General features: G+C 43.3%; 1 long non-coding RNA gene across 1 annotated transcript in view; it reads right to left on the bottom strand.

The window, feature by feature from the left end:
• Positions 1-957, bottom strand: part of LOC106678418 (uncharacterized) — a 3,629-nt gene extending 2,672 nt beyond the window's left edge. Inside the window, exon 1 of the long non-coding RNA XR_001342760.2 lies at positions 635-957. This is a non-coding gene — a long non-coding RNA (uncharacterized lncRNA). The remainder of the gene's footprint in view (positions 1-634) is intronic.
• Between the last annotated feature and the right edge of the window lie 6,968 nt (positions 958-7,925).

Raw genomic sequence — 7,925 nt, 5'->3', positions numbered from 1 at the left:
CATGTTCCCCACCCAGACCTAACATGTTCCCTACTCCAGCTCTAACATGTTCCCCACTCGGGTCCTAACATGTCCCCCCAGTTCAGCCCTAACATGTTCCCTACTCCAGCTCTAACATGTCCCCCACTCCTGCTCTAACATGTCCCCCACTCCAGCTCTAACATGTCCCCCACTCCAGCTCTAACATGTCCTCCACTCCAACCCTTCATTGGAGACCAATGCGCAAGTCTTTTTTGCTTCTCATTTTCTAGTAGCTGCTTATCTCCTCCATTAACCTTTGTGGCAGAGAAGAACAAAAAGTAGGTATGGATAAAACTACAGCTAAAGTTGTCATGGATACGACTCTTATTCTTGAAAGAACCATTAATAAATAAATATCGCATCCATGACAGTTTCTGATATTAGTTTCATCTATAGATAATTTTTGCTCAAGCATGCTTTAGAGTAATCCGCCTAAATTGGAGAACACAAGGACGGTAGATAAAAAATAAAAAAAAAACTTTTAAAGTTTAGTGAGCAGGCCTACAGCCAATAGATTTTCGATTAAAATACAAAAATAAAAAGTAGAGAATTTAAACATTTACCTTTTTTTTTTATTAATTCTATAGAGCTAAAAATATTTGAAGATGCTTACCAAATAATGTAACAATGTGTTGTTTCGCATCTACTGCAGCTTGTGAAATGGCATCACTCGCGGGCCTCACACTTCCAAAAAGAAGGCACGAAAACAGAAATAAATATAGTCTCATACTTTATTGAACAATAGCAAGCAACTGTATCAGTTTATATGAAAAAAGGTTGATTAATAGAATTAAGCCAGGATAAGATGGATCTCTTTTAAATCAATACGTCGATAAGTTTACTTCTTTTATTACAAAGCTGAGCACACGCAATAATTATATAAGAAAGTATGGTGTAACGTAGACATTCCCAGCATTAGGATCCTGCGAGATAATTAAGGGATTATATTAATAAGCTTACCATATCAGATTTTCTACAAAGCTTCCAAATGTGTTGTGTAGCCTTTCATAGATTTGGCTGAAATCGCGGATCACTTCGCTTGTGTCCAATGATAATGCAGCTCTTCTGACATTAAGCTATTTCCAACAGGATTTTACCACCAACAAAAAGTTTGACAAACGCTGGTGTTACCTGGCTTCATCAGATATCTATTACCTCTTGCAGAGGAAGTTGATGTGCTATTGACAGATTATATTATTCATGTGTTATTATATTGATGATGTATTAGCTATTATTATTTATTATTGATGTGTTGTATTAAAATAAAATATATTTAATAATAATTTATTTTGATTAAGTAAATTTATTGTAATTAATTAGTAATTTAAATGCTGAATATCATGGGCGTAGGCAGGATTTTACCAATGGGGGCGTATTAGGCCTCAGCGTACGTATGTACACACTCATAAAACTGAAACGTTGGGTAAAGGAAAGCTACCTAGACCAAGAAATACTCCCGCCATTTTATTTCTCTTCATAAAATTCAACCATTACTTTTTAAATTTGTATTACCTATAATCACAATAAATTATTATTTTAATATAACACATCAATAATAAATAATAATAGCTGACATATCATCAATATAATAACACATGAATAATATAATCTATCAATAGTGCATAAACATACTTCATATGTATCAGGTAATAGATATCTGATGAAGAAAGGTAACACCAGCGTTTGTCAAACTTTTTGTTGGTGGTGAAATCCTGTTGGTAATAGCTTAATGGCGGAACAGCTGCATTATCATTGGACACAAGTAATGTGATCCGCGATTTCAGCCAAATCTAAGAAAGGCTATATGATTACTTGATCTTATATGATCATTGCGTGTAGATAAATGCAATATTTGTAATATAAAAGAACTATAATTGTCGGTGTATTGACTTAAAAGAGATCAATCTAATCCAGGCTTAATTCTATTAATGACTCGACTAATCTTAATGCATCGATTGCTCCCACGCACTAAAGTTTATAAGCAACCTTTTTTCATATAAACTGATACAGTTGCTTGCTATTGCTCAATGAAGTATGAGACTATATTTATTTCTGCAATAAATATATTATTTACTACAAAAATTAGCAAAAATGAGCCCTATCCTTGGAGCCTCTTATGAGTATGGCCTGAGTCTTGGCTACTGCCTACTGCCATACTCACTTCCCTCCTCACGCACGTAGGCCGTTGCAAGGAACCCCTTGTCCCCTTGTCCTTTAGTTCCCCCAGCAACTCATCGAATACCAGTTTCCACAGAGCTGGTCCTAGGACCGAACCCTGCATACTTCCTCTTTCGATTTTTCTCTCGACCTCATAGTAGTTACCCCTGATCCTGACACTCCTGTTATTGAGGTAACTACCTACGAGGGAGTATAGATTACTGGGGGTGTCGAGCTCTTGCAACCGCTGGAGTACACGGGGCCACCAAACGCTGTCGAAGGCGGCAGGGATGTCAAACATGATCAATAAGCCATATTTCTCCTACTCCACTGAGAGTGCAGTAGCGCATCCGTAGTTCCTCTGCCAAGGATCGAGCCAAACTGCCGTGGATGACTTGCAGCACTTAGGACTGGTCTAAGGCTGTGGACGATCATGTGCTCCAGAACCTTACTAGCTACTGGGAGGAGGCATATTGGTCGATAGGATTTAGGCGTTTCCTTATCCTTACCACCTCCCTTGTAGAGCAGTCTCAAGTCTGCAATCCTCCACTTGTTTGGAAAGTAACCCTTATCCAAACACACGTTGAATATATCCAACAACTCTTCCTCAATATAAGGGGCACTGTTCTTGAGGATTGCAGCATCTATGGGATCCTTTGTCTGTCCATGGCAAGACGAAGGTCCCACATATCCCGTAGTGGGCATAGGTCGGTACCTGGTGAGTATAACGTGGTGCGTCTAACCATTCCATCATCTACACTGTCCTGGGACGGATCATCCGTAGGGTATGTATAGTCTATATACATCTTGGCAGCCTCCTCCAAGATGGCTGCCCAGGGATTCTTTTCTGATTCCTCTACAATAAATTGGTCCCAGGACTTCTTCTTCTAGCAACCCACCCCGTTTCGGTATACCCTATACCTATGCTTGGATTCTTCTCGAAGTGCAGGCCTCCTCTCGTCGTTTCTGCACTCCTGGTGCCTACGTCTGGCACTTATAGTATCTTTTTTTTAACTGCCTTAGAGCCGGCGTCGACCATGGAACCGGATGTACTCTCGCCCTTCGGCGTTGGAGGGTAATACTCGCCGCTTCAGTGATGGCGGTCGTAAGCATTGCCACTCAGCGGTCAATCTCGGGCTCCTCATCTATCGGGGTCATCTCCTCCTATTCTCTGTCAGCCAGTATTCCCTCCAATTCACTGGAAAACGCTCTCCAGTTCACCGATCGAGTCACAAAGCCCTTTTCTACTTCTGGGGCACCGCCTTCCTCCTCCACCACACTGAAGGCTATGACCCGGTGGTCGGAGCTCGTGTCTAACCGTAGGGTCCAGTATACAATACTCTTTGCTATGGGAGCCGTAGAGAATGTCACATCTATCCAACTCTGGCCCCGCGCTCCAACAAATGTGGGACCAGAAGGCTCATTCATGATAACCAGATGACACCTCGCTACACATTCTTCCACCAACCTCGCTCTAGCGTCCGTGGGAACAGAACCCCAGGCCGTGCTCCACGAATTAGTGTCGGAACAGACTATCACGCTTTTATACTTTAGCGCGACAGCCTCCACAGCAGCTATATTATCCTCTAGATTGATACTTACATTCGCCTGTCGTGGCGGCATATATGCTGAAACCAGAGCGAAGGCAACTCTGCCTGTAACCACATTCTTTCGACAACAAGGCTCCTGAATCGCCAAAATGTCGGCACTTCGGGCGAGAGTTCTCAATGGGTCTGCGACCACTCGTCTCCGGCCCATATTGACCTGCAGGATATGCAGCCTACACATACCGGGTCTTCTTCGCCTTCTTGACCATCATCTCTAGATGTACCGGGCATTCCCTGCCGCCCGCACAATGTCAGAGATCTTTCCCTGCTCTGCCACTCGCCTTGCAATTTTTACAACACCAGGGTTCACCCTTCTTCTTTTCAGGGAACTCCTTAGCTTTGTGCCCAGTCCCTGGGCATCACCTCCTTTATACAGGCTTTTGCAGGGTGTCCGTATTCTTGGCACCGAAGGCAGAACAAGGGTTCCAGGTAATCTCTGATGGTCAGCTCCACCATCCTCCGCTGACATCCCTAGCGGACAGAGTCATCAGGGCGAGCCTCATAACTTGGTTTACCTCTAGCACCCACGTAGTTGTGAGCCCGCCCCTCGCGGGAGTGGAGAAGCAGGGTCTAAGCCACTCCCTCCGGTCTTTATCCTCCTTTGGAGCCTCTATAGGGATTTTGTCCCAAAGATATCTTTCCTGGGTACTCCCGTCCCAAATATTGGGGACTCCTTATACTTCCAGGCGAGGCCTGCATGCCACAGTAAGGCTCGCCTGTAATTCTTTTTCCCCCAGCTTATCCCAGGTGAGGAGCTTTTGTTCCTGGTCAGCGCCTTCTGTTCTGATCAGAACACTGCCCTTTTTGGTGATTTTTATTAATTTTATGTCCCCAATGCTCTTCAATTCTTCTTGGGACGGGAATTCCTTGTATATATCTTTTGCAGTACATCCCGCTGCGCTTCCCTTGAGTGTGACATATGTCGACGTCTCCTGGGGTTTAAGCGGAATGGCCGGAAGGCTCGCAAGGACGACAGCGAAGCCTCTCCTTTAGCCCTTCTTTCGGAGGCACATCCTGGGCTCCTCTTTCTTCGCACGACTTTGTCCCAGCCTCCGCTATCCTCTTCTTCACCGTCTGTAGAGGTATCCGATTCAAGGTTCCTTCCCCTACAGAACGGTGTCTGGCTGTACCTTTGGGGAATTGGGGCCGGCTCCGCGCCCTCATATTTCCTCCTCTCTTTTACCGGAATTAGCACTGAAGGCTCAGCTCCCATCGTCTTAAGTTCCTCTACTGCTCTTCGGTCCTCATTCCCCTTTTCTCTTCCTTTAGCCCTACACTCGGCCGTACGTTCTAAGAGCTTCTTCGTCGACTTTCCCTTCCAGGCCTTTTTGTCATGCCAGAAACCCTTTTCAGTGTCGGCGAAACCCATTATTTTTTCTTCTGATCATAGACCACTCCTAAGGCGTCCCCTATAGCCACTGCTACCATTGGAGCCACAATCTGGAAGACCTTTCTACCAATGATCTTGTGTAGATCATCGGTATACATGGCTTCTTTTACCATTTAATTTACTATTCCCGGGATAATTTCCCATTGGGCTTCCAGTCCTAGTATTATATTGGCTAGTTCTCTCAGCTGGCCATTTAGGTATTTCTGGATCTCATGAGTTACCTTTTTTCTCTCCAAGAAACTTTTCACCAGTCCTTGAAGTACTTCTGCCCTCTGGACGGGTCTTTCAATTTCTGGGTTGGGAATAAGAGGGGACTCCACCTCCTCCCTCTCTCTCTTCTTCCTATTTTTTCCTTTGGGGCTGATTTTTCTGACTTGTCTCTCTGGTCTTTGTCGGCTTCACTGCAACTTCCTGAACAGCCTGACTTTTCCAGCCACCATTTTTCTTTCGTTTGTCTCAACCAACGACGTAGTTCTTGTAACATTAGATGCTACAATGGCCAAGTCTTCCGCCATTGCAGCACTGTAATGTCGAAGCCGGGGAACTCGGTTTCTCGTTCCCAATCGACGCCGGTACTGGGATTCCGTGCCCCTGCACCGTAGTATGATTATTAATATTTCCCTCCATTGAATTTCGGAAAGTAGCATTTTATACCTACTGCCAGGTAAAACACAGCCGCCTCTAACCTGAGGAACAAACGCTGACCAGTACGCCGCCTATTCTAGGAACCGCCGCGTCTGGATTTGATTCTAGTTTTGGTCCACCCCATTATTATGTATTTTATTTCCCCGGTTCCCACCATATCTGGTGAGAATCCCCCTATCCGCTACCTTGAGAGGCGCCCGATGGGAGACTGGCTACTCCACACGGGCACACCCTGACATCCTTAATTCAACCAGCCTAGAACACATTGAAGAAGTACTGAATACTCCACTCCAAATGACCCTGCTACCTAAAACATTTCATCCATCAGAGATATCCAACATCATCCAGAATTTACCAACACGCAAAGCTCCTGGTTATGACCCACTGGTACTGGAGTGTCAAGATTCATTCTTCGGGACCGCCGAAAAATGAATGTTTAACTACCCCAGGTGGGAATCGAACCCACAACATTCCGAACCGAGCGCAGTGGAACCTGTGCCCCAACCCGCCCGACCGCCACGTACCTGGTTATGACCTAATTACATCCCATGTTCTAAAACATCTTCCTAGAAAATCTGTTATATTCCTCACCTACATCTACAATGCCGTCCTCAGATCCACATATTTTCCTGATTCAAGGAAATTATCCGTAACCAAAATGATTCCCATACCTCCAAAGCCGCCAGAACACCCATCCTCTTACCGTTCTATCTCTCTATTACTTATCATGGGAAAAATCCTTGAGAAACTTATCTTAAAACGTCTGTACCCCATCCTAGATTCCAACCACATAATCCCAGTTCATCACTTTCGATTCCGAACATCCTACTCCAATATCCAGCAATGCTGCTCGGGAGTCTTTCTTGATGTAGGCTTTTGATCGAGTCTGGCACCCAGGACTGCTATTCAAGATCCGTAAATTCCTATCCCCTACATATTATCTCATTATTCGTTCTTATCTCTCAGACAGGTTATTTCAAGTAAATCACAACAGCGCTTATTCATCCCTGTTTCCTCAGTCTGGTAGTATACCTCAGGTAGTATCCTTGGTCCTATCCTTTATACAGTTTCAACAGCTGACAACCCAACCCATCCTAACACTATTCTCACCACGTATGCCGATGAATCATGACCATTGTCAGTGAATAATGATCCTTCCATTGTATCCCGATCACTCTAATCCCACATCACCACCCTTGAAGAATGGTGCCAGAATTGGAGGATTAAAATAAATTCCAATAAATCCCACCAAATTACATTAACCTTCGTCGTAAACCTTCGTCTTGCCCGACAGTATCTTTTAATTATTATTAAAAGTGGTATTCTCCACTTATTCCAGTTGAACAGATCCGTTACTTAAGAATAAATCTGGACAAATGACTGACATGGAATCGTATGAGGATCCTCATACAAGACTAAAAAGACAGGAAACTGCTCGTCGATTCCAACATTTACTAGACAAACGGTCCAAACTTCAATCCATTACAAAGGACTGATATACATGACTGTTATAAGGCCTATCTGGACATACGGAGTTGAGCTATGGGGCTCCACTAAACAATCTAATTCCTCTCGAATCTAATCCTTATAGTCCAAAATCCTTAATGTTACTTACTTTGTCACAAATCGAATCATCCATCAGGACCTCATGTCCCCTATGTTTCCGATTTGGCCAGAACCAGATACCATTCCTTCCATGATAAACCTAATAATCATCCTAGGCGTCTGAAGAAGATGAGGCCTCTAGATCTTCTCCTTTAGAAATGTTTTTGGAGTTCTATCAATGGGTAGATTCTCCACATGTTTGTATCATGAAATAATATCACTTACAGCAAATTTACTTGATGGGTATACAGTTGTAAATAACAATAAATAAATAATAAAAAAAAGTGGGTGAAGGTTGTGTTATGAGCACACCGCACCAAATTTTCCATAATGGGGACGACTATTTGTGATATTACACAAGTTAACAGCTATTAAGGTGAAATTGAACCCATTAAAATAACAATAAAAGTATTATTTTTATTTTTACTTTATCATGATAAATGGCCCTGGAGGATAGAATCCTTTGTAGACATTTTGTTTTATAATAATCAAGGGAATAA

Source organism: Halyomorpha halys, unplaced genomic scaffold, assembly GCF_000696795.3.
Source record: "Halyomorpha halys isolate HHAL.00 unplaced genomic scaffold, Hhal_1.1 Scaffold142.1, whole genome shotgun sequence".
In the NCBI taxonomy this organism is placed as follows: Eukaryota; Metazoa; Arthropoda; class Insecta; order Hemiptera; family Pentatomidae; genus Halyomorpha; species Halyomorpha halys.
The sequence above is the reverse complement of the archived record's forward strand: the minus strand, read 5'-3'. Positions and strand labels throughout refer to the sequence as shown.